A 27990-nucleotide genomic window follows, 5' to 3' on the forward strand; every position below is an offset into this window, starting at 1 on the left:
GTCTGAACTTTCTGCAAACGCCCTGTCCAGTGGTCGAATAATTCTTCTCTCCCCATCCTGTTTCAGAGTGCGCCTCATAGAGAGATAAACGGTTTCGTTTCACAACATCGCGTCTTTACTCTCTCTTCGAACCGTCCCGAGAAGCGTGTGTGAAAGAAAAAGGACGGAAGAAACGGCCGTCCGCGATAGAGCACCGATAAGTGCGTGAGGAACTGCGGGCGCATTACAACTGTCTCGAGCGAGGAGCAAGGCGTGGACTCCGCCAACTTTATGGCACGGAGGGCGGCAATCGGCTCGCATGCATGTGCTGAGCGGCGTTACCAAACGGTGGCAACGAGGAAACGCGTCGCCCGGAGCGCCTGTTTGTTTGCCAAAACATCTTCAGATATCGTGGCGGGTACGCCTCAGTTACAGTTACGCCACATGGTCGTAAGGACTCGCGCGCGGTCATTCGCGCGTCGCAGTGCGCGCCAGGAGCACAGCCCCTTGCCTGCGCGCAGCGGGCCACGTGTTGCGACCTGAGGGTTGAAAGCTCTCATGATTGCGTTGGTCGATCTTCGCCGACGTACAGTGGCCGTACGGAAAGATGGTCCACAGTGGCGTCTGGTAGCCGCATAGGACTTGAGTCTAGAGAACAAAGCGGGGCTGCGCTGAGTTAGGCTAATTTGACCCCTTGCTGTTGAGCACACTTGCATTGTACTGTATATATTTTGGCAGTCTGAAAACGTCTTTGAGAGTGAAGCTTTTCATCGGCGCCAACGATCAGCGTCACGGGCACACTTGTAGCAGAAATATATGTTTTAATTTTGTTTTCTACAAGTATTTACGTATATTGTACAAATCTGTTCAGGCTCCTGCGCTTCCTCACCTTCAGACTGCCACATAGCTTCAGCTGCCACATAGAGTAAACATACAGTCGAGCGATGAAGTTATTATATCAGACCTCCGCAGAACGTCTTTCTAACCGAGCAGCGCGGAAGCAGCACTCGGGGAAGAAGAGAGAGAGACACGACACAGCCCTGCCCGTTCCGTCAAGCAGAATGCGGGATGAACTCGTCCACCGCCTTGCGTTGGCGGACTTTCACTCGTAAAGCCACCCATGCACGGCAGCTCTGCTCGGTACAGCTCTCCTCGGTTCACGCCAGCCATCGCCGCGCTGCTGCACGCGACTCCACCGATACTCCTCGCGAGCGGCCGCGCACGACTGCGCGCGTGCGGACACCTGCGATCGTGACCCGAAGTGGGTCCTACCCTCGCCCCCGCGTCACGCGTGGAACGATTACGTTGTTCTGGCCACTGAGCGTGCGTCTCAGTACGAATCGCGCTTCGGGAATCCGTGCGCAGTGAAGCGAGCAGGTGCAGAGAAACGGAGTCGGCCGGGGCGTGCCGACCGACAAGGGCTTTTTCCCTCTTTGTTCGTTCTCGGCATTAGCCAGCGCGGAAGCACGAAACAAAACTCTATAACGCATTTCAAAAGTCGCCACCGTTCCGAGCGCGGGCGTATATGCATTTTACGCTTTGTCTGGGTGGGACAGCCCTCTTATTTGAACTGCTCGGCCAGTGTTCCTTTTGAATGGCGTTCCGTTTGAGTCTGACGCCCCTCCACTATCGCTTAGACGCATTAACTTTCAATGACTTCTTTCTCTCTTCCTTCTTTCACTCCCATCTCATCCCTTTCCTCACCGCGCGGTTGAGGTGTCCACTGGGAAGACAGTTGCTGGTCCGTTTATTTACCTCAAAACCATTTTTTTTTTCTTTTTCAGTGTATGGCAAACACATGCGGTTCGATGCAGCCATTCGCCCTGCCCGGTGACTTCGGAGCAGTGGCTGAGGTCCCCAGGCGAAAACAATCGCCAATGGACCTCCAGTAAGTCAGCCATTACGCCTCGGCCCAGCTGTTGCGTCCTTTTTTCTGTATTGGAGCCACGCAGTGGCTAATTTCAATGAATCGAAAAAGAGGTGACAAAAATGCCCCGGCGCGGTGAACAAGAGGCGACGAAGGCTCAAACTGATTCCCCCCCTTTTCTTTTTGTGGTGATACGTGGTAATGATTAGCAACCATCGGTGTTACTGCACCTGAGACATCACACGGTAGAAGGCCGCGAAGAGCGAAAGGACCCCGGCCCGCTGTCCAGCTAGAGCCGCCAATACCCAGTATATACCTGCCATTGGAGTGGGTGAGGAAGGAGGGTTATCGGGTGGTGGATTGTAGAGCTGCGGAACAGCACAAAATGACCGCGAAAGTTGAGAAGTTTTCCTCGCAACATAGATAGCAGCGTACGTGAGCTTTGTGTTCTTCTCCCGCTTCCAAACGCGTATTTCCACATCGCTCTCCTCTGTACAACGCCTGTCGAGCAAGAGCAGCGTCGGCTGAACGCCAGAGAGGCAAGAACTAACTGCAGCGGAATGCTGAGCAGCTGCAGCAGCAGTTGAGCCAAACAAGGCTCCCACTCCTTGCGAGTCTTATCCGAGCTGCGGACAGTGGACGCGATGTGCTGCTCGCCACTAATCGCGCGACATCGGCCTTGTGCACGGCCTTCCGACTTCAAGGACCACCTGCCCAGCTCTCGAATCGACGTACGGCTGCTCCGCCAGCCTCGCCGGAGCTACCTGTAATCTCTGCAATTTCATTTACCATAACAAACACGTTTACTCCGCCTCTCTCACGCAGATGCGACGCCACGCTAGAACCCCAGGGGGGCTGGATCCCGTTTTGCTCTTCAGCCAGCCTGCGTAAAGTCTGCGTAACCGCGCGCTACAGGCGCAGTGTGTGTTCTTCGTGCTCACCTCAATCGTGTCCGGCTTCTTTCCGCTTCCAAGGGCGAGCCGTTGGTCGCGGTGATACCCCTTCTCTCCGCAACCAACGCCGCTCGGATGGGCCGAGCCTTTCGGCAGCCTCTGTCCGCGAGCACGTCGGCGGCCTGCGCGCTCAGTATCTTATCGCGGTCGCCGCGTTTCCGCGGGGTTTGTCCGTCGCTAAGCAAGCGGGAACGGCGGAAAACAACGCAGTGCGCGGGTGCGGGCAGGACTCCCCGATTGCTGCTTTACGCCTGGCAACGGTTTCACTCTGAATGAAGACGTTTAGAGGCGGCCCACTCCCTCTGAAACACCCAGCAAACGAGCACTAAGGAAGCGCTCCCATAGGTGATGGGGCTGCAATACATAAGGGAACGATTCAGAGATAATATTTGCAGCGAAGAAATAAAAACGAGCAAGAATTGTATGATTGATGTCAAGTAAACATATTAAGGAAAATTCCTCCCCTATATAGAAACTATGTAACAGCATATTCTTAAGCGCAGTTTGGGGTTCAAAAGAACAAAAGACAGGAAGTGAGCTGGAGAGGAATGCTTCCAGATTTGCCGCACGCGCACTTAAGTGGTGACGTTCGCAACACGGTCAACCAAAATGCATATTCCTCCTCTTTAATGCAGCGTAAGTCTCTATTACAAGATCATCAGTGTGACATTTACCGTGAGCTATTTAGCGTCGACGAACTGTCTTGTAATTTTTTTTTCAGCAAAAATTGAGGGCTGTGGGATATATACATCGGGTGCGGACAGCATACCGGAAAATGCGCGATTTCCTTTGCATTGGCGAAGTACACAGTTAAACCGAAGGCACGTGGACAACGTCGAACCATTTTTTATTTCTGACCCAAGGGAATCTAAAATAGCCCTCCTTAGGAAGCATGAGAATTTTCGAAACTTAGCTAAAAGACTAAGCAGAAAGGTTCTAGGCTATTGGACGACTATAAGGCTGGTACAAAATGACGGTTGTCTTTCTATTGTCGCTCCTATGCATAGCGTCGACTGGATGAATCTGGTTGAAAATTCGCAGAAGGCTTATCGATTCCTAGACGGGAAACGTAAACAGGAAGGCCTTCGCAGAATTGCTCTATTAATCAGGCTTGACATTTGTTTTAAAAATCACAAAACATTTACCAAGCAATAAATTTCGCGCCTAAGTGACCGAGAAAGTAGCCGAGTTGTCGCAAAGCAGCCGCATTTGGCAACCCTGTTACGTGCGCCCAAAAACCCACGATTCGCCGCTGCCTACCACGCTTGTTTTCAGGGAAAAGAGTGACACCGATAGAGACGGGGCTTTACAGAATGCAGTTTGTTGTTCATGTGCTCTTCCCATGTAGCTGCTGCTGCACAAGCGTCACGACGTGCCACAGAGCGGGAGACTTCTCGGTGGACACCTCAACCGTGCCGCGAGGGAAGCTTTGGTTTATCGGAGGTTTAACGTCCCAAAGCCACTCAGGCTATGAGGGACGCCGTAGTGAAGGGCTCCGGAAATTTCGACCACGTGGGGTTCTTTAACGTGCACTGACATCGCACAGTACACGGGCCTCTAGAATTTCGCCACCATCGAAATTCGACCACCGGCGGCCGGGATCGAACCTGCGTCTCTTGGTGCCAGCAGCCGAGCGCCATAACCACTGAGCCACTGCGGTGGGTTCGTACACAGTTACATTCCGGCGAGAACTTGAATGAGAAAAGCCCGCAGCAAAGCAGTCAAAGAGAAAATTACGGAGAACACTTAAGACTACAAATGTACTTTGAATGCTAAAGGATTGTCTCATCGTGAGCTTTTTTGCTCAAGATGAGACAGAAAAATATACCTCCTATTTAACGCTCATTGTACTCTGGACTGCCAGGGCACGATGTCCTTACGCGGATGCGGAAAATGTTACTTTCATCGAGCACTAAGATTTTCTTCAACAAGTTACGTGCGGAAACATTGCCCGTAAAGACTTGGCTTCAGAAAAAAAGGCATTTTTGTGTCATCTGTGACTGTCGCTTCTGTGACGTTCCTGAAACAATTGAACATTAATTCATCAATTGTAGGAACGCAATTCTGTTCTGCGATGTCTTGAGACGGAACTTGATAGACCAAATTTATCTGACATCTCATACCACATGATACCTCACCGGAGTGCAATATGTTGATGAACCTCTTGATATGTATTTCCTGATTGGACTATACAGTTTATGGACTAGAATGATGGACCGGCACTCTGAATCAGTTGTTTTGACAAAAATCTTATTTTTATTTCTTATTTTTTAAATGTATTTTTTTATTTATTTCATACTGCAGATCATGTTACAGATCCAAGCAGAACAAATACATATTAGATAACACAGATACATGGGCAAGGAGTAAAATAAAAAGAAAAACTAAAAATAAAAAAGGCATGCAGGATGACTATGCGCTTACATTTTATCATGTCAGAGAATTCCATTCGCTGATGGTAGGCGGGAAAAAGGAAAATTTAGAAGCGTAGTGGTGTTTGTCCGAGATGATACCTGTGGTCAAAAATATTTTTTTACGTGTCACGCGAAGGAAGTTTGTTTTTTCTTTGTTTAAAGCCACGTCCCATTTCTGGCACCATGCAAGGATGTTAGTTAGTTCTGCCAAATGACTGTTCATCGGAGGGAAGTTTACAATCAGACCGACTTTAAACCGAAGTGGTACTCCCTCAAGATAATGTGCTCATCCTTACCTCCTATCTAGTACTATGTTGCTCAGTCTTTCTGAGGTGTCCTTCGTGGCGTTTCCCGAAAGGTCCGTAAATAGTTTATGTAAACGTAAATACGATTTAATATCAGTGTAATAAATACTACGATAAAAAAAACGGTTTCGTGGCCTGTGGGTTGCGTGATCACCTCGCAACCTGAAGGTCCTTGGTTCAATTCCCCGCCCCTTCCGAAGAATTTTTCTTTCTTCTTTGCTGTAGACGTCACTACGTTATGGTCTGCTGCTGACGTCATGCGAGAGCATGGTGACGTCACCGAGGATTTTCTTGCCATGGACAGCAGACGGAAGTTTTTTAATGAGACATAAAATGCTTTCGCATTCAAAAACTGCGACACAGCTTCCACCACTGTCGCATCGAGCGAGGTAGGAAACGGGGCTCGGCCCACGGAGGGCGGGGTAATCCAGAAAGCGCGGCAACGCGTGGGAGATGACAGCGCTGCCCGAGATCGAAAATTTGCGCCTTTCCTACGCAACCAGACGCGCGACCCTCCTTTCGCCGCAGCTCCAGCATCGCTCAGACAATGGCCGCATCCTTCATGGAGGCCGTGACTCCTGTCACGGCTACGCTGCGCGAAACATTTCCGACGTCCTCTGCCGGATGTCTCCGAGATTGTATACTCCCGAAAGCTCATCAGCGCGTGCGCATGCTTTCTCCATCAGTAAGAGTAAAAGCGGAAATGACGGCGCCAATGCCAAGTAACGGCGCTACAAGGTACGTTACTACGCTCGTGCGTGCACAGCGACTCGTGTAGACAAGCCCAGCTGAAACAATATATCATGCCAGAAACAGAGCGCGAGAGAAGGCAACGTAAGCCGAAAGCCATGAGGTCGCACAAGCCAAACTAATGCGGTGGGGGCCAGACGATATGGTGTGTGAAATCTTTATGTCGCAATTTTCGGCTGGCGCAAAAAGATGAGAAATCGAAGGCCATCGGGAGAGGGGCCTTACTCCCATGGAGAACACAAGGAGAGATGATGATGATGACGGCGATGACCGCCCTTCTCGTTCCACTCGTCCGAAGGGGATCAAACAAACCGGAAGACGCTTTTTTTTTTTATCTACAGTTTATAGCTTACAGACAGTATATAGGTTGTGCTGGCCGCCACAGCAGCCAAGTAACAGCGCGAGGCCACCCTAAAGGTGCCCACCTATCTGCGCTGCACAGCTACATAATAGCGATTTAAGCAAAACATAATACTACCCCACCTCCCCCATCTCTCTCTCTCCCCCCCCCCCCCCCCCCCACCAAAAGAAAACAACAACGATAGTTTCAAAACACTGACGTTTCGGAACCCGTACGGGTGCCTTGTACACAATGCTCTTTGTCAAATGTATGTTTTCTTTAATCGCCGTGCTCCACCCCGTTGCTGTCGAGGATTCTGTCCAACCCTCGACAGCTGAGTAATGTTCGCCAGAGGCCCTCGCAAAAGAGCAGCTATAGCTTCGAGCAATCATTCTCGCGCGGTGCGTTTGTGCGGCGAACCGAAATGCGGCGCAGAGGTTGCGTGCGCGAAGCGACGAACGCCGACGCCGACCCGACGCTTCGCGCAACCGGTGGCGTCGGCTCGCGGCCCGCCGCCCATTGTTGCCGCACACCTTCCGAGCCTGCTCCTTGTTCGCACCTTAGGGCCAATCTCCTGGGCCGCCTACGCCGCGTACATTGTTCGTACACAAGAGACGCCCCCGCCCCTTGCCTTCTCGTCGCCTGGGGATAACAAAGCGCCCGGCCTAAATTGCCCAGCCCTTAGCGGCCATTTGCATGCGAAAGAGGGTCGGCAAAAAGATAGCTGCCTTCTGACTCGTCGCGTCTGCCGCGGGTAGTGTTTGCAGCGCCGCGGCCGTCTTTGCTTGGCGGTGGGCCACGTTCAGCGATAGAACTGCTGCTATCGAAAGCGGCCCGGTCGACTCACCTTCTAACCTCAAAAGACAAGGGTGCGCGGTGAGGTTCCAGCCACCATGTCTTTGTTCGCATCCCTAACACGCACGAAACAAAGCCAAAAAAACGGGTAGACCTCGCTGATGTCTTCGTAGCCTGGCGGTGTTAGTGCGCTTAGAGGCAGAAGTGACGTGAAGTGACAGTATTACTCATCGACTCGGATGAGGTCGAGCCAGAAATGATAATTCAGCCATAGACTACACAGAACTCATACATACCCATGACACTCATAGCAGCTCATAGACACACTCGTGCGAGCTAAGTATCAAGCAGACGTATGTGGATTCACCGTACGTGAGTTGAAGTCACGCAGTCAGACACTCTGAACTGGCACGGACACTAACCCGGGCTTAGACTTAATTGCACTCATTACGGTACAAACGTGTAGAGCTTCAGGATCAGGCCCACATACTAGCACCAGTAAACGCGAGCTCAGGAGAGCTTCACTAGTTCGCCCGCAATATGTGGGGACTCGGGTTGCTTCAGCGGCCAGGTCGAGGCCGCTGCCATGACTGCGGCCACAAGAATGCCCCTTGCGATGCAGACCATACCTAAAACGCGGACCATGCCGGCCTGTTACTTCATCATCTTACGCCCTCCCCTCGTCCAGCCGAAATCACTTACATTACAGTGACTAAGCGTTGAATTTGCTGTCCGACTGCCAATGCGCCTACATTGAGGCAGTCACACTCATTCCAATTCTGCATGCTCATGGCTGACTGCATCGGAGGCAACTGCCCGTTTAAGGGTAAACTCATTTTATAAGGGGCAATATACACTTCTGGTTTTCCGCTAATCCCAAATGCCGATGAATTCTTCTTGAGCATTAGGCCATTTAGTAGGGCCATAACAGCCAGGTTTTCAGAACCAAGTGGCGAGCGGCCATGCCTGATTTCTTTCGAGCCTGTAGCTCAGCTTAGCAACTACGCTAACACCGAGGCAAAGCCGTGTGTCCCCCATGGCAGCGCCCCGCAGAGCGTTTGCAGTAAAGATTGCGGGAGACCAAAGGCCCGGCGATAAGCGGCGGAGAACGGTTATCATCTGTGCCAGGGTCGCGCAACGAGTGGCTGCCCTTGTGTCGTCCACCTGCGTGGGATGTTTCGCACCCGTGTCCACACCGCTGCCGCCCCCGCCGCGGAGGTGTCCCGCCTGTGAGGACCTAGTAATCGCGCGCTTCCCACTTGACGTGCATTCTACCTCCGCGCTGATTATCGTTGTTCCTCATCCCAAACACATGCGCTTTGCATCAGAGGTCTACTCGTTACCTAACGCTAAGGATAACTGTAGAAATGTCTACATAAAAGAAGCCAACAGTCACCAAGATCAAGGAAAGCGCAGGGAAATGTTTTTTTTTTTTTTTTCAATTTTGTTGTGTTGATTAATGGCAGATTATTCGTGTAATTACTCCATGGATCAAACATAGTCTATAACAACGTAGAAGAAAAACAACCATATAGGGCAGGTGGGAACCGAACCCACGTCCTCCGAACTTCACGCATGGTATGTAATTTTTCTGACCAGATCAATGCGGATTACCTTTTTTAATTGCCGTAAAGAGTTTAATCTAGGTCACTGTACCTCTTTAAAGATAGCCTGCATTGTTTTTTTCTTTCTTTTAAGTGGGTTTTAGATATTCTATTGTCCTTTTGTTTGTCTACTTTTTAATTGAAATACTCGATTCCGGTTTCATTTGCCTCCCTCTGTACGCTGCAACTGCTGTTTATTATTATTTTTTTTTACTTCCATGACAAGAGGTTCCCCCATCACTATTTCGGCCTGGGACCTCCTTCTGAATTTCCATTATGTACCGTACTACCTTTGATACATCAACACCCCATATTTACACGCCGTCATTACCTAACCAGCCATGCTAGTTGAAAGTCAATGTCGGCACATGTGCATGCAGGACACCTCCCTTAGTCAGATAAAATGGCCGAGCCGTGTCGGTCGCTTGGCGAAAACAGATATGTTATCGCAGCCACATCCCTTTCAACATTTACTACGAGCTCACATCTCATGGGACAACAGGGGAATTCCCAGCGACAGCTATTTATGTCACGTTTCCCGGGTGCGAGATGTTGGCGTTGGAGTAACGCTGCGCCACGCTGATTGGTAAGCATGCATCGATGTCAGACATGACGTCACTGCCACGCGGCACGGCATTGAACCATGATGAGTGGCCAGAACACTGTGAAATCGCGCGCACCTTAATCACCAGCGAATACAAACAATGATGAATATACAACACCTTGAGCTTACGTTCACCACAGCAAAGAGCTGCCGCTGAATCTCGCGTTAGACAGTACCGACCGCCCTGTAAGTTTTATTCAACAGTTCAGGAGGTACAGCCTACGCTCACATGGCTGCAAGCGCCCCTCGCAGCCGCACAAGTAGGTTGCGCCACAGCAACCTCGAGCAGGCATCGCAGGTGCTTCTTGCTTTCCAGCGATTCTCAAGTGACGATATGGGGTGGCAAGTGCTTTCCACGTTATGAAGCAAAAAGCGTGCACCTGAACGGAACTTCCCGCAGCCCTTCAGAGGTATTACTTAGAACAACCTATAACAAACACATAAATTCCCTTATAAAAGTAGTAAGCGACAACGCGATTGGCGTCTATTAAAGGGTCATCTTCGGGCAGTGGGTGAGTGAACTGGAAAGGGACATGTCACTGACCTGCCACCGCCAGCTACTGATGGCGCGGTCAGGAACTTAGGGGAAGAACACGGGAATATCGGGAACGAATGAGGTTACTGGAGGTGCTAAGCAAGGCACCAAGACTGTTTCCATCTGGTCTCCCTACAGCCCTGCCTGCTACCCTCATGTGCCCGAGAACTCTGCCAGTGCGCAAACGCTGCAGTATAGGTAGAGTTTTCCCTGTTTTTCCATAGGTCTCTGTCCGAGCAGCTATGGTCACACAACCCGAGCCGCAACATCTGGTAGTTCTTGATTGCATTTCAGATAAAACGAGAGGACAACGAACAGGCTAGTGATGCCAGTGCTGCGTCTGAGAGCCTCTGCAAATCTAAACGGCAGGTTTCACTGCTCGACCTCCACTGCAAAGAGGACTCGCTCAGTTGGCGAAAAAGAATCCGCATGATAATAGCTGGGATCATTGATACCTACGATACTAATTAAATATAGCAGCGAATGAAGCTAATTACGTGTCACCTAGCAAAGACTCAAAGGAATTCTAGGGATTGAATGCGATAAGGATACGTTAGAGTGATTAAAGTTAGCTATTAATACAGCGAATTAACTGAGTCCTAAAGTGAGCGCGCAGCAGATAAGCAGCGAATCAACGCAGGCAGGTCAATGGCTCTCACCGTAACTCCATCACAAGACAACAAACAAAAATACCCACTTGTGCAACGTTTGCGGCAGGAATAAAAACCAAGATGGTGAAAAACTAGCGGAACATAGTAACAATGCACGTAAAAACTGCCACTGAAGAGCATGCGCCTGCCGCCTGCCAGGGAACAATGTTTTCGCTCGTACCCGGATGTCTCAGAAAATGCATGAAGACAGTGTTTTCCACCTGCAGAGCGTGCTCCTAGCGCTTATCTGGAATCTTCCTAAGCACCGGACTACGCACGATCCTAATCAGGCAACGCAACCTACCCGATGAATTCACCCCATGCACCCGAGATCAGCGTTCGTGCTCGCATCCAGTTTTAGACGTACGAGTTTTAGAGATAAAAAACACTAGTTCAAGTTGCGAACTAGTTCCATTCAGTGTGACTGAATGTTTGCTTCCCGCTTTCCCTGTTACATGCAACGCCCTGTCAGCGAGATAGCACCGATAAGTTATAACAGTGCGATTTTTTTCGGTCAGAAGTCAATGCACTATTCTTAATGAACTTTTGTTTTCTTTTTTTGAAGTTTCCTGAAACGTAGGAACTATATGGCAGAGTAATCTTTCCCCAGCCGTAAATTTTTAAACACCATACATGCAACTTTCACGAAAACGGTAAAACATACAGGTCCACACGCGCCAAATGTGAGAGCACGGAGCTTACTGCTATAGGAGAAAGGGGCACCTAAGGCGGCACTACCAAATCCCAACTAATAACAGAAGTGCCCACCTCAGACACACAACTTTGATACCATGGGCTCAATCTTATGCACCCAGCCATGAAGAGTATCCCATAGGCGTTATGGAGTAGAAAGTACTATTCGTGAAATCTTGGTGCTATGTATGCAGTCTACGGCAGGCATAACTCACGAGGTTTAAGAGAACAATTGTGTTAGTTGAAGAACACCATTACTTTACCAAAAGTGAGACTTTTCTGCGTCACAGAAGTTTAAAAAAAAATGTAATGTGTCACAGTTGTGATGCGTACATTACATTTGAACCCTGGACTTTGTATTAACCTTTCGAAAGTGAAATTAAGGGTATGCGTCTAGTCAGAACATGACACTTATGTAGATAACATAACGTTATTGCAACTCGCGCGAAAATTTTATAACATTACCGTAATGTTTTCTTCAACCTGGACAGCGCTCTATCGCTCGCTCGCTGCTCGTCACATGCGTAACATAACCTCCACGGTCCACGATATTACTGCGGCTATCGCTGCTTCAGGAAACAAGGTCATCTCGTTGCGCATGTCCACCAGAAATAGTGAGAGTGCATTCAATATACTGCTATTTGTAGGCAGCACTCCGTTTTTCCTCAGATTACAAAACGTTGCGCTCGTCTGTTCCGGCATGAGCCATGCAGATCACATATTTTCGGCAAACGATACCACACACAGATGATAATCGTAAAAGCGTCCAACGAAGATATATTCTTTATAGCAGGGTTGGTGCGAATCAACATAAATATGCTCCATGGTCCGTGAGTGGTGCAGCGGCAACTGGGGAAGCGCAAGCCGAATGGTTTTGCCGTGCCGTGTACAGAAAGGAACGGTGCATTGTATACGTTTCGACCAGGCCCGTTCGTGCTAAAAATTTTAAATTGTAGGGTTTAAAGTCCTGAAGCAACACAATGGCTATGCGGGACGCCGTAGTGACGGGGGCTCCGCATTAATTCAGACTAACAGGGATTCTTTAACGTGCGCTTACATCGCACAGCCTAAGGGCGCCTTACTGAGTTTCGCCTCGATCGAAAGACAGCCGCCGTGGGCGGGTTCGAACCCCGGACCTTCGGCTCAGTAGCCGCGCGCTCCAACCGGTCAATCATGGTCTGCGCATGATTTCTGGAGCGAATGCAGTGCAAGAGCTCTGCAGGAGGAAAGCAATTGTTACGCAGTTAATTGAATTAACCTGACCGTGTGTACCGTAGAGTAGTTGCGCCTATCCCAGCTGATTCATGCATATAGGCTCTGCCGCACCGCTTACCACCGCACAAATCAAAACAGCCAAGGTTCAGAGACATTCGGGCCGCGCGTGACGAGGCTGCTAAAACGTGCCGCCTCATATCAGGCCGGGTGACTCATAGCCCGAGCAGGAGTTGGATCCATGCTCCAGGAACATAACAGCTTGGATGACTTCGCCGGGATCCCGGGAGAAAAACCCGCTACGGAAAGCGAGAGTTCCCGCTACTGAGAAAGCTTCACGGTGAGGCCCGACGACGGCCGGCGACAGACGCCCCTTTGCAGGGACTCCGGGCCCGCAACAAAGCAAAGCGCAGCGTGGCCTTCGCCCGGAGACGGCATGGCTCTTTTGACAGGTCCGGTCCGACTTCTACAAAAACGAGGCGCGCGGATCTGGCTACGCAAAGTATATATCGCAGACCATTCATTTACGGCATCACCTTTCATTGTACAAAGTAAACTTGGCGCTTTGCCGCCCGGCGTTTCATTAGCCAAAGATTCTACACGCAGGTGAAGCGACCCCCCAGACAGCGAAGTAAGGCAAAGGCGTGAGCGCGCGCGGAGAGGCGTACTGCGGACCTCGCGCGTCGAGTGTGCATACAAAGAGTCGACTTACATGCTATGGAGACGAATCGGGAGTCGGAGAATAGTATTCCCTGCGAGCAGTTATCCGATCGTTTCCATCGAAGACACTCACTGCGGTGCTTCGCCGATTAAATGACTTTTGACGCCACGAAACCTCACCAGCCACATCGCCCGTTTCACGTCGGCGGCAAGTCCTCCCCGCCGTAGCTGGTTGCTGGCTTGCCGCTGAGATCAACCTAAAACCATTTCCGGCTGCGCGATCAACGTGACATGTGGCGCCATCCAACGTGAGTGAGAACACTTGTTAGCATGAGCGCTTCAGATAATAGCCTTACGATGGCGCTGCATGTACGGAGAGAATAGAACACATAGGGCACTATTCTGTTACGGTAGGCACGACGTACTGAAGGGTATGTGGAAAGGAACAATCATGCCGGGGCTTACTTGTGGGAATGTGGTTTTGTGGCTAAGGGCAGAAGTTCACTCTAACCTATAAATGAATCAGAGAGTAGTCGGCAGATTACCATTCGGTGCTCACGGCACAACCACTAATGAGGAGGTACAGGAGGACATAGTTTCAGCATCGTTTGAAGCGCGGGAACTACAAAGTAAAATATTGTATGATGAACGCCAGAGGAAACAGAACGAAAAGAGATAAGCAGTTAAAGTACGTGAGTGCTTGTAGAGGAACATCATTGATTCAAAGTGGCGGAAAACGACTAGAAAACTGTCGAGCAAGTATGCAGGGAACCAGAACGGGGAAATAAGAGCTTCAAACGGCCGGTAAAGAAGGCAGAGTGCAAGAGGTGGTTTAATTCAATGGGTAAGAGGCAGACTGTGGACCTGTACAAAGAATAGAAAACTCAGATCAGGAGGGAATCGTTCTACGATAATTCAAGAGGCAGCGTTCTGCTGTTTGAAAGAAGATCGGGGTGTTTTAAAGCGCGAAGCGACTAGAAAATTAGCTAGGATGATGACACATGTGCTGTGTGTGGTAAATCAGCAGAAATCTTGTGCTGGGCTTTGTTGTGTCGGGTTTACGTACGCATAAGCATCTCAGGCTGTCATGCGCCAAGCTCAAAGTAAATCAGCAGAAATAATTGAACATTTATTCAGTTAGAATGTGGCAGTGTACATCCAGATGTCGATAGAGTCACACTCACTTTACCTGCGGCCTTAGTGTTTAGAAACAACCAAGCTAGTGTGAATGAAACTGCAATAGGCGTTAGTAAAAAACGATTGGAAGATTGGTAGTTTATAAGCAAGGTAGTGACGCAAAGATAGATCAGAATTCAAAACTGGATTGCGTAAAAGTCGAGAAAATTTATTTTTCTTTTGGAAGGAAAGATTTCGAGACAGCAGCTGTAAATTAGACATATTGGTTAGATGAATCTAAAGGGGAAAAAATGATCATGATGGCACCCGTACCTCCCCGTTTCAAAGGCGACGCAGCGACGGCAGACCCGAATATGTAGGCACTCATACGTGCCGCCGTAGTTTGTTGACGTCAGCAAGGGCTGTACTAAAAGAGAGCACCTGCATGAGCGCAGCCAGAAAGTATCCTTGCTGCCGCCCACTGAGGTCCTCGCAGCCTTCTTATTGCTTCTTGGTTTTTGCCAGTGTTGTCGGTAACGCGTTACTTTTTTCGGTAACTTAGTAACGTACTCGATACCATTTCGGAACTGCAGCGGGTAACGTACTTGCGTTAACATTTTCCGGTAACGTGAGGTGTCACGTTACTAGTTACTTTTTATTTCAATTGTCCCTCTCCGCCTCTTTTTCAAAAAAAAAGAACGGCGAAAATGGTGTTGCAGATAAATGAAATCTACCGGTGTTCTCGACGACCCTTGCTGCGGCTCTCATGCATGCCAAAAAACACCTGCCCTTGACGACGCATTCAACTAAAAAAAAAAAGAAAAGAAAGCACGAACACGCAGTCACACACTTGTCTTCACCCCCAAACCACTCACACACACAACTCTCTAAATAGTGGACGCATGCCGAGCCACCAATTGACCATTTGCAGAAATCTGTAAGTGAGTTTCTGCGCAAGCTTGTTTTCCAACCAAAAGGTCTCGTTCCCATGCGACACTCTCGCATTCTTGGTGGAAACAGGTTCCTCTTCTGAGCAAACTCAGGAATGTCGCCAGTTTACTTCAAGATGGCCCCAAGAGAGCCGTCGAAATAGTACATTGGTACAGCACAGAAAAGGGGATTGCAGTCAACCGGCTGTTTCTATTGCAACTGCGGCTACGTTTCTGGTTATTGAGTTCCTAAGCGAGCGAAGCTGAGCTTGAACACGTTGACGTAAACACTCGTATTTTTGCGATAATTGTGCAGGTTCTAGTAAAGAAAGATTGTTTATGTGCGCAAATATATTTTTTCCGGAACTATGAGGTTTGAGCATTTCTTTATTGCTACACAATTTCCTCGTAATTTCGTAAGCAGAAGCACACCAGAATTACTGTAAATTTGTCGAGTTCAGCTATGTTTTCTTTGTGAAGTTGGAATTATATGAAGTATGAGCTTTATAAAATTGTTATCTTGAGTTCTTACAACGAAGACGCACTGATTAAAATTTATGGCCATGGAGTAACGGCAAAGTAACGTGCGATACTTTTTTTCGGTAACGGTAACGGTAACGCATTACCTTTTTTTGTATGTAACGTAGGGCGGTAACGCGTTCTATTTTTTTTTTAGTGTAACGAGTAACGTATTTAGTTACTTTTTTTCGTTAACTCCTACAACACTGGTTTTTGCGAACCGCGAATACCAGAACTGGCGACGAGGATGGCAGAAGCAAGGCAAGACGCACGGAAGAAGCGCTGAAACATTCTTACACCGTGGCTGAAACGAAGTAGAACAAGCACCGAGGCAACGTTCGGAGGAGCATGGCTAGAAACAACCGCACCAGCGACAAAAGACAAGTATTTCGATTGGGCAGCATCTAGTCGAAACTGACTGGCTAGGAAGAACATTAGAGTTCATTTTTTCCCTGTGAACAATGTTGTGAACCGCACCACATAAGCCATCACACAAGGCGTTCGACCAACTCACTGAATTCCTTAGTAATCACTTGACCCCGAGAGTGTCTGTGATCGGAGAGTGAGCAATACTTGACAGTTGTAGGTCCAAAACGAAAGCGTTGCAGACTATACGCATATAGCCGAGCGCAGAAAACTCGCTCAAACCTGTGAATTTGGCACCTTTCTGCCTGAATCGCTTCGCGACGTATTTGTCCGCAGTTTATTTTATACTGTTATTTTGTTACATTTATTTGAAGAAGATAAATGCTGGCATTCCAAAAAGCCGTTTAGAGCGCTTTAGAAGAAGCTAAGAAAAACGCCCAGGAAGCGCACGCGAAAGAAAGCGCCGGCGACTGTCGCAAAATAAGCATCGAAGACGCGTCGAAAAGGAACCGGTGTCTCGAGTGATATCGCTGCTGCTCTGACAGGCATTTTTGCTGTGCCCGTCCGCATATCGCAGATAAGTGCACGAACTGTAGCAAGAAGGGTCACGTTCAGCGTGCCTGTCATGGTACCAGGCAGAAGCCGGCGAGTCCACATGAACATTCCAAAGCGACGACACGGGCAGCGTCCAGATGCTATCTCACGAAATCCGACGTCCCATAACCGTCGACGTCGAAATTCAAGGTATACCTTTGCGTATGGCGAAGACATGGAAAGGGAAATGAGGGCCCGTTATTACATACATATGAAGAAAGCCTACAGTCATCGAAACCAAGTAGCATAGGGAAGTGTTTCCTTTTAAGCATGAAATGCTTTTAGCCCCCGTTGTCGGCAGTGTGGTGACGTCACGTCGAGACCGAGAACCATCATCCGGGCTCTGAAACGAGAACATCCGGGCATCGTACGAGATTTACCGAGATTTAATGACTCTCTCTCTAAGCCCTCCTACGCGACCGGCATGCAAGCGCCGGTTGGTCTCCAAAGGAGTCACAAAAAATAACTGCTGCCAGTGCCTTCTCAATGTTTATCAAGATATCAGTCGCTGTGCGTTTGATAATGCACGGAATTATAATTTCCGATTTCTAATAACGCGTGCAAAAATCACATAAATGCCACGATACACTTCGTTGTCATACGTGATCTCTTAGGGGCTTCGCGCATCGAAGCAAAGCCGCGCAGGCGCACAGGGGCCCGGGGGAGAAGCGCTGCGTTCAAAGGCCAAGGCATCGCGCCGAACGGGTGGTGGCGTTCCTCCCTTCCTTTACGGTGCGGTTCTGGTGTCCACCGAGATGGCAGAGAATTACTGCGCCATTTCCTTTCCTCAAAAAACCTTGCGTTCAAATGGCAAGGCATCGCGCTGAACGGGTGGTGGCGTTCCTCCCTTCCTGTACGGTGCGGTTCGGGTGTCCACCGAGATGACATTAGGCCCGTAAACATTTCATGCTTATTCTACTCTCGGTTACAGGAGAGGCAGAGATTTTTTTTATGCGAAGCATATTGCTAGAGCTATGCCCCACGCCGTCACCGTGGCTGTACGCGTCCAACCACGTGACACGATGACGTCACACCACGTGACACGATGACGTCATGACAGATGAGAAACAGGTCCCCCACCTCGCGCCGTCGCTCGGAGCTGTACGCGACCAACCACGTGACACGATGACGTCACACCACGTGACACGATGACGTCATGACAGATGAGAAACAGGTCCCCCACCTCGCGCCGTTGCTCGGAGCTGTACGCGACCAACCACGTGACACGATGACGTCACGACAGATCGCCGTCACACGCTGGGAGAGGGAGAACGATGCGATCGCACAGACGCCGGAATGTCCTCGAGCGGCATTCCCGCGCATTTCGAACGCGCGTTCACACTCGGTGTAGGTGAAACGCTCGCTCCACCGGGCAGGCGGACGCGGCTTCCGTGGCAATCCAGGCGCTCACCCAACGCGCGTCTCGGGGTTAGTCGGCGTTCCGCTGTAGCCATGCCGTTGTCTTCCCCCACGACGAAGGCTTCTAGTGGTTGTATTAACATGACCAAGTATTCAACCAAGGAAAGCCATGTATTACCAAGCCTAGCCATCAATATGCTTCGCATCTGACAAGGCTTAACCTTAGCTAAGCCTCAGCCATTTTTTAGATTTGTATTTTGGATGAATGGGAAATACTAATAGTGTGAAGATTTTATCGTTGAAAGATAATCGATTTCAGAATATAAAAAAAAACAACCACATGCCGCCGGTTGGATCCGAACCCACGACCCCGAATATCGCTCCGAGGCTCTACCAGTAGTAGAGCACCGTACACCGTACAAGGCACAACCGAAAACATTTAAGCTGCGTCATGACAAACTCATTATCAACAACAAAGCGTACATATTTAACCATACTATGCAGAAAGTCGTCCCAATAACCCCGTAAGCTAGACCGCAACACCAGCACGATTCATAATACGAATGCCGTATCATTTCTGTACACTAACATAAGAAGTTTACTACCCAAGCTTGACACTTCGTAGCCTTATCGGCACGATGGAAAGCAAGCTTATCATATTAACTGAAACATGGTTAAACCCAACCATCCACGACACAGAAATTCTTTCATTTCTTCCTGAATTTAATATCTTCCGGCGTGATCGCGAAAATAGGCGCGGCGGTGGTGTACTCATAGCTACCCACCACTCCCTCCACTGCACTCTAATTAACATCACTTCTTCTTTAGAAGCCGTGTTTGTAATATGCAACATATCATACCCACCCATTATTATCGGAACCTTCTATCGAGCCCCAGACGCAGATCCGTCGTTTTCTGAACACTTCTACAACGCCGTTCACTCTTTAACATCGTCATACCGCCAAGCCTCCATTTTCCTGTTTGGTGATTTTAACTTTCCTGCCATCACATGGTCTGATGTCACATTAACAACAGCTAAAAATAACGCCGAAAGCGATTTCGTCAATGCATGCCTTACATTCGGGTTATCCCAGCTTGTTTCCATCCCTACTAGAGAAGATAACCATTCCGCGAACATACTAGACTTAGTGCTCACTTCCCACCCCGACAACATATCTTCCCTTACGTATCTACGTGGCATTAGTGATCACAAAATAATACAGGCCTCGATCTACTGCCAGCTACCTCATACCAAAAAAGCTAAGAAGAAACTAACACTTTATCATAAAGGGGATTACGCAAAATTAAATGATAAGTTATCTGAGTTTAGCACGTCGTATCTAACAGATTTCACCACTCGTTCCATTGAAACCAACTGGTCGCTTTTCAAACACAAAATGCACGAACTCATCGATGCACACGTTCCCACCTTAACCGTAAGCGAAAGATCAATGTCCCCCTGGTTCAACACTACATTAAAATGCCTAAGCAGCAAATGAAAAGAGAATATCGAACAGCTAAACGCTTAAACACCCCTTCCGCTTGGGAAAAATACTACACCACTGACAAAACACTTCAATCGCTGATCACTAGAACCAAGCGCGCCTTCTATATACGCTGCCTAATATGCTACTCACAAATCCTAGACAATTCTGGAAAATTATTAACCCAACCCAATCCAATCCCTTATCTCTTCTCGACGAACACAACAATCCTATTCCTGATCCGGCAGTGCCTCAAGCTCTAAATTCCGTATTTTCATCCGTATTTACTAATGAGCCTGATGATAACCTCCCAGATTTCCCGCAATACAATCACCCAGTCATACCTGCCGTTACCTTTGACGCTATTGGCATCGAGAATTTAATAGACAACCTTAAGGTCTCATCCTCAGCCGGTGTTGACGGGATCAACTCCAAACTACTCAAGAACACAAAAAATATCACAAGCCTAATACTCTCGTACATATTTCAGCAATCATTATCATCTGGAGTGGTGCCACAGGACTGGAAGGTAGGCAAGGTGATTCCAGTACCAAAAAAAGGTTTGCCATCTTCATGCAACAGCTATCGTCCCATATCCCTCACAAGCATTTGTTCGAAGTTAATGGAACATGTAATTTAATCTCACATCGTCAATTTCCTTATATCAGTAAATTTCTTTCATCCGTCTCCGCACGGTTTCCGAAAAGGTATGTCATGTCACACTCAACTAGCTCTCTTCATTAATGACGTTAGTACTAACCTAGACCTTAACATACCAGTGGATGCATTATTTTTGGATTTTGAGAAAGCATTCGACAAAGTTCCCCATAAACGGCTTTTTCTTAAACTTTCACGACTGAACCTTAACCCTCTCATTCTTGATTGGATACGAAGCTTCCTCACTAACCGTCAACAGTTCGTACATGCTAATGGACACTTCTCCCCCTTGCACCCCGTTCTTTCTGGTGTGCCACAAGGCACAGTACTCGGCCCTTAGCTTTTCTTAATCTACATTAATGACTTGCCTACTGGTATCACTTCTAACATGCGATTGTTTGCCGACGACTGCGTAATCTACCGGCCTGTCACTAACAGCAGCGATCCCGAAATATTGCAAGCAGACCTGGACTACATCGAATCTTGGTGCAGCAAATGGCTCATGTCTTTAAACACTAATAAAACATCGTTAATTACATTTCATCGCAGGCGGTCCTTTGTTCCACCAAATTACTATATCTCTGGCTCCGTAATTTCCGCTGTTGAATCTTATAAATACCTTGGTGTCACCATCTCTAATTCCCTGAACTGGGCGTCCCACATTTCTAACATTACAAAGACGCCAACCGCGTGCTCGGTTTTTTAAGGCGGAAGCCTTTAATGCCTCATCGTTGTAAGCAGGAGCTGTCGACAGAAATGTCACGCTTTTCAATTTGTCGAGAGGGTCATGACGTCAGAGTGCGCGAATTTCAAACGGGGCCAATTGTACTTTGGCTACCATGCAACCAATTAAAGGGACCGTATAGTGACGCTCCAACTAAGTTTGACTGAGTTTAGTTAATTGCTTACTTAACCAATTAGTCTAACCTTTCTAGTCAGACCAGATAAATAAATAAAACCCATTAAGAAACTGGCCGAGCTTGGGAATCGAACCCCGGTCTCCAGAGTGCGAGTCGAGCACGCTACCACTCCGCCATGCCAGCTCGATGTTTTGGAAAGAACAAAGGTGCGTCTAGTGAATACGATGTCTTCGTTCACTCCCATCTTCCTCCCTTCCCGTTACGGCGAGGTTTAGGTGTCCACCGAGATATGAGAGAGAGATACACTTCCTTTCCTCGAAAACCAATTTACCGACGACCAAGGCGTATTTGTCCGCGTTTCAGATTGGTCCAAGTTGTCGTGACGTCACCGCGCGTGAATTTTGACGGGTGTCCACCGAAATATGTGAGACAGTTACTGCGCAACTTCCTTTCCTCAAATACAATTTTCGACTAGTGTCTACTGAGATATGTGAGACAGTTAATGCGTAATTTCCTTTCCTCAAATACAATTTTCATGTTCTTCATTACGGTCCCTCTTTCTTCTTTCACTCACACTTCCTCCCTTCCTGTACGGTGCGGCTCAGGTGTACACCGAGATGACAGAAAATTACAACCCCATTTCCTTTCCTCAAAAAGCGTTGCGTTCAAAGGGCAACGCGTCGCGCCGAACGGGTGGTGGCGTTCCTTGGACTCCGTGGCAGCGCTACAACACGCTGTCGCGTTTCACTCCTAAAGGCGAAGCTTAAGCGTCATTAATTGGCAGTTAATTAATGCACCAACAGAATGTGAAGTGAAGAATCGCGTAGCAGAATGCGGCACTCAGGCTTTCGCCTTTCACCACTTTAGCCGCTAAAGTTCCTCGTAATTTTTATCAGCAGGCATGTCGCTTGGCTCGTTTCAATGTTTCGTGTTTTAGCCCGCCAAAATGCCGCAGTTTTCCGCTCCTCCGGCTCCCGCGGCGTGGAGTATACCACTTTTGTCCCCGATGGTACAAACATTACGCGTAAATAATGCACACGTAAGCAGTCTTAAATGTCTGCCGAAAATCATTTTTATTCTAATTTGCAATCATCTTTCATCCATAAAATACTTACACACTTATTTCCCATTGATCAAGAATAAAAATTTAAAAAAGGGAAATACTCCCCTACGCTACATCGTCTCGGCGGCTGTTGGCTACCTTCATATATGTATATCATAACGAGCTCCTCATTTCCCTTGCCTTGTCTGCCCCGCACGCAAAGGTATAGCTGTAATTTCGCTTCGACAGCACCGCTGAAAGCTGTTCTAGACACAGAGCAGTACCGGGTATAGCTATAGGCTTGATGAGATGCTAGCCTCACTTGCCGGAGGGCGGTGCTTTTCGAAGTAGGATCTAAACACGGCCTATCAGCTGGTGATGTCAGAGGACTCTAAAAAGCTACTCACCTTGAAAACGCATAAATGACTGTTTGCTTTCAACAGACCCTTCGAAGTCACCTCAGCGCGGGCATAATTTCAGCGTGGCGTTAAAGGACTGCCAGTAGCGTAAACCGACTACATTCTTATAATGCAGAGCTACTGCAGAAGAGCACTTCAGGAATAACGAAGCCGTGAAACATTGGTGCGAAAAGGTGCTCCAGTTAAGAGCCAAAAATGCGAGTGAAGAATTTTTGTTCAGTGAAGCAAAATAAATACGTTAGTGGCATAAAGAGCGCTGCCAAAGAATATTTTATGTCGCTGTCTTGTTGTACTTGAGCCCGCACCGGCCTGTGCCTGAGCCTAAATTCATTTAAGTGATCGTAAAACATTTTAGTCGTCGGAAAGAGCTTGGTGCTGAGAGGTGGCATTAAGTGGTCGAGAGTACTGGTTAGAATACTTCTGCCAGTTCTGAAATTGGCTAATCTCGCCGTTTGAGCCATTAAATGGGCTCTTTCAGTTCAATGTAGGTGTTGTGTATTCCTAACCTCATACGCCTTTTGGTTGAGGTATTGAGTGGGAGTCTTTGGGTCGCTTTGTAGGCCTGCAGTAACATGCTATCCAATTTGTCCTCTTCTGTTTCGCAAACTTGAGATAAGGGGTGGCATAGAGTACCCTGCTTAGCGTAAAGGCCTTCACTAGTCGGCATAAATATCTAAATTGACTTTCCTGTTAAAGATGCCTTTTCAAATCAAGGTATTATATTCACATTCGAAAAAACAGGGCGCCTTAAAGCGGACAGACGATCATTTCTGTGGGGAGTCAGTGATGTGATAAGATTCGTATAAAATAACAATAAAAACTATACAATAAACAATATGAACACTATAAATAAACGTTAAAATAACATTACAGTATTCATCTTAGGAAGTATACATAAGATTCTTTTGCTCTTATTAGCGACACCTGGAACGAGTGAGCAAAATGTGACCTTATTAACGCTTGAAAGTAGTAAAAGAGGGGTGATGAGCAAGCTTCGAAATTATTTTTCAAATTCTGCAATTGTGCTAACTAAATGCAACTACATTCAGAAAGGGCGAATACGAATTCGTGATAGTTTCTCTCTTCAATGGGAAAATAGCTAACTAAGCAAAACATGGTTTGAATAGGCATTTACTTAAATATTTGAAAGCAATATAAAGCAACACTTCATCGTTATTATAGAATTGCCAAGCCATAACGGTATTTAAGAAAAATTTTAAAGAAAATTGGCAATGATGGTTTATCTAAATGGAAATTCAATTTCTCCATTTATCCCAATTTTTGAATACCTGCAGCTTCAACTAGTAACTAAAGAAACTTACCCATCTTAAGCACGAATTTTCGGTAGCGGTTGCAAAAAGGAGCGATAAATACTTAAGAAATCTTTCAACGTCACGTTCCTGTTGGTTCTTGTCACATCATTTTGCAGAAAACTGCCCTTCTTTGAAAGCAGAATTTTTTAAAAGATGTTTTTTCTTTAATGCGAATTTCCAACAGCCAAAAAGATTTTTCACTGCTTCACACAGAAACTTTTGCATATAAGTATACAAAATATACTGCGGCTTCATAAAACAAAGTTTTATTCTGCATCGAACCAAACTTGTTATGATGGAAGCCGTAGCGATGGGTTCCTATGTTAGCGGTAACCGGAGGCTATCAACTTTTGTTTCTTTGCATTCGCTGTTCTGAACTGTGCAGCGTCTGTTGTTTACGCTCTCGTGACTGCCGGGAAGAAGCAACGGTGTAGAGGTAAACCGTCCGCCTAGCTTGCAAAAGGACCGGGGTTCGAATCCCATGCCGCGCTATGCTTTACTGGACTGAAAAAAAGAAAACACCGGGTGTCAATGGAATTGCTTCGCTAGGCCTGAAATACGACCTGATCTCGATCAGCAGAACTGAGAAAATGCACTCCTTCACCGGAACAGGATATGGCCACCCTGGTGTAGTACTTGGCCACCGCTTTATATATAGATACACCAGTTAACCCACGGCCCTAAATCCCTAGCGGCTGCACAGCAACTGACCAAGGCGGTGGTCAGACCTGTGACGCAGCTGCGGGAGCTAAGAATCTCTGGCTCCAGACAGGCCGCCATTGGAAACTGAACTTCGCCACGGTTAACCCTAGGACCTTATCCGGTGAGTCTAGTCTAGCAGTGCTGTTCGAGCAAATGGCGGGCATTAAATGGGAGGTTATAGGGTTCAATGAGGCTAGGACAGATGAGGCGTATTCAGGGCTGAAGGGAGGACACGTGCTATACCGTTGTGGATTAGCGGACAGACGAGGACTTGGCGTGGGATTCGTCATCAGTTTGGATATAGCTAGCAACACAGAGTAATTCATGCTAGGAGATCGCGGTTATTGTAATTAAGCTGAATATAGGTACAAACAGAAGGTGGTGCAGGCCTACCCGCCTACATCCAGCCACAATGACCGGATCGTCGAATGCTTCCATGATGACGCAGAAGCGGCACTGAGTAATGTAAAAACACAGTACATCGTACTGATGGGCGACTTCAATGCCAAGGCAAGCAAGAAGCAGGTTGGAGACCAGACAGTGCTCGATTATGGCACAGGCTCTAGAAATAGCAGAGGGACGTGGCAGTGGACGTGGAAAACAAGCAGTGGACGTAAAAGAACCCCAGTGGCAAGCCAAAAAATGAAAGGCCTTTATATATTGCGCGCTCACCCTGGCACCATGGAGGCCCTATAGGAAACGTGCGATGTAGACACCATATAAAGAGGTAAGGTCTCAATTTAGCCTAAACTTGAAGAGGCAACGGCAGAAACTAGCGAGGAAGAAGACTATCAGTGAGTTAGCGGCAAGAGGGAAAGTAGAGGAATTTAGGATTTCACTGCAAAACAGATATTTGACTTTAACCAAGGACGACGATCATAATGTTCAAGCAATGAACGATAACCTCACAGCTATTATTATTGAGGGCGCAGTACAAGTAGGCGGTAGGATGGTTTGACAGGATACTGGCAAGGCCTCTCAGGAGACGAAAGATCTGATTAAGAAACAGCAAAGCATGAAAGCCTCTAACCCCATTAACAGAATAGAACTGGCAGAGCTGTCAGAGTTAGTCAATACGCGAAAGGTAACCGACGTAAGGAAGTTTAATATGGACAAAAACAAGCATGCTCTAAAGAGCGGAGGTAGCCTGAAAGCGGTCGAAAGGAATCTAGGCGTATACGTTATGGAATGAAGGCTGCAGCAGTGGAAAGGCGCAACACTGGTTACCACTGAGGGCACGCAACATGGCCGGTATGTTCACACCGTGACCGACATGTCATAAGCATAGGAAAAATACCTTTCCAAAATACCAGTACCGAATAATTCCCCAAATATGATTCGTATATCGGTTCTTTCAATATTCATCGTGTTCGATTCAGGTCTTAACTAAAAGTCGCCGCGTTGGCTTAGTGGTGATGGTGCTCGACTGTCAATTCGAAAGACGTGGGTTTGATCCTGGCCGCGATGGTCGCATTTAGATGGAGGAGAAATGCTATACTCGTGGACGACTTTTAATGGCAATGCAGCAAAAGCTAGGCAGGTCGTTCGGGCTAGGGGTGCGAAGGGGCGAAGGGGGAGGTTGGAGAGGTGGTTTCAGGTTCCTAGAGCTCGGGAGCCCACACCCCAGGGCATGGGGACAAAGGCCAGTCTCTCTCCTTGTCCTGTGTCAGAAAAAGTTGTCCCCATGTGCGAGTCAGCCCAGGTGGTCGAAATTATCCGGAGCCCTCCACTACGGCATCCCTCATAGCCTGAGAAGCTTTCGAACGTTGAACCCCATAAAAAAAAATTTTCTTGACTGCTGTATTCCTAATCGATAGTTTCGAAAAAGTGCGATCCGCGCACCCTTATAGCATTATGACAACAGCGCACACGAATACATTGCTGTGCGGCGCTAAACTTCAGCTACTTCCAGCTACAAACCCATGTCCCACCCAGAGCGATCGCCTCAGCATTCTGTGCGGTGTAAAGCTGCCGAGGAGAACTACGGCGTACATTTCCGAACACTGCGCCAATTATTGAGAAATGTTTCGTAACTCCGGAACTGGATCGATTAGTTTCGACTAATTTTGATCATGCACTGTTTGATTCAGTCAGGGAATCGAATACAAGGGTATTCAATTCGCTATTCACAAATTTCGAATCTTCGTACATCCGTACCGATATTCCTTAATTTAGCCTCGTCATTTCTATTTCCCGCAACTGCATCCAGCCTTTTGTCCATGTCCTCTTCGTACCCCTTTAATGTCCACTCATTGTTTCTGTTCCGCTTCTCATAAGCTGCCCTCTAAGTGACGGCGCAGCTATCTTCCCGCCTAACATAAAGTGCACAAATAGACAAGGACAGAGCAAGACAACAGACAACCATCGTTTTGTCCGTGTCTCATTGCGCGCTTTGCGTTAGCTATGAACCAAAAACGAACCCCTGGTATACTAAGCCAGCCTCCCTCTTGCGTTGTCTTCCCTGCAGCGCAAGCCGCCGTGCGAGCCGCCCCCTTTTCTCCGCCGCTAGTAAACACATTTCAGCCTCCTCCCCAGTCTTGCCGCAACATGCAATGCGCGAAGGACGTTGGGCTGCACGGGCGCCCTCAAGCTAGCGAAAACACTGCACGTGGCGGCAGTGACGTAGCTTGTCCGCGCAACAAGGCCAAGGTGTCAAGCCGGGCTATGTGGAGCGCGCGGGGAGCGATCGGAGCCCCGATTCGGGGATGCCTACGTGCAGCGCCGGACGCCGCCGCCGCAGCCAAACGGGTCGGGGTTGCCTCTACCACGTAATGCGCGTATTTGGGTGACGCGGAAGAAGCCAGCCACTCCGCGCCTCCGAGCAGTGCTCGAAGCGGGCGAGACCTGCCGGCAGTTTCGAATGGCGTAACGGGAGCAGCGGATCCCTTCCGGAAAAAAAAGTACTGCCATCGAACAGCGCGATCGCGTGCAGGAAACGCAGCACCCGTTCGTTATCAGCCCGCTCTGAAATCCGCGCTCTCAGAACGCAAAGGATCTGAAATTGATGGCAAACATGGAGGTAAAAAAACTAGGAGGGAGTGCGCTCAGCCTCTGCAAGCCATCCTCCTCTGACGCCGCTGCCGAGGGCCCTTTTGCGCACTGACTCATGGGAAATAGGCCCTCCTCCACAGTTACCAGACTGCCAGCCAGCGGTGCTTTTTAGTGAACGTCCGTGCTCCGAAGTAGCGCAGCGCAGCGCTTTGGCGGAATGCGTACCGAGCTCGAGGTTGTCTGAAGGCTCCGCGTCTCTGTTGATTACACTCTTGAGT

General features: G+C 48.2%; 2 protein-coding genes across 6 annotated transcripts in view; one reads left to right on the top strand and one right to left on the bottom strand.

Moving 5' to 3' along the window:
• LOC149341146 (uncharacterized) overlaps positions 1-13595 on the bottom strand; it is a 147765-nt gene extending 134170 nt beyond the window's left edge. For all 4 annotated transcript variants that reach the window (XM_089543036.1, XM_089543034.1, XM_089543035.1 and 1 more), the window contains exon 1: positions 13414-13595. The gene's annotated coding sequence lies outside the window, so the exon portion shown is untranslated. The remainder of the gene's footprint in view (positions 1-13413) is intronic.
• The window catches only part of LOC149341147 (retinol dehydrogenase 14-like), a 243055-nt gene that overhangs the window by 96238 nt on the left and 118827 nt on the right, over positions 1-27990 (top strand). The window lies entirely within an intron of this gene.

Source organism: Amblyomma mixtum, chromosome 5, assembly GCF_055824585.1.
Source record: "Amblyomma mixtum isolate Tamu chromosome 5, ASM5582458v1, whole genome shotgun sequence".
Classification (NCBI taxonomy): domain Eukaryota; kingdom Metazoa; phylum Arthropoda; class Arachnida; order Ixodida; family Ixodidae; genus Amblyomma; species Amblyomma mixtum.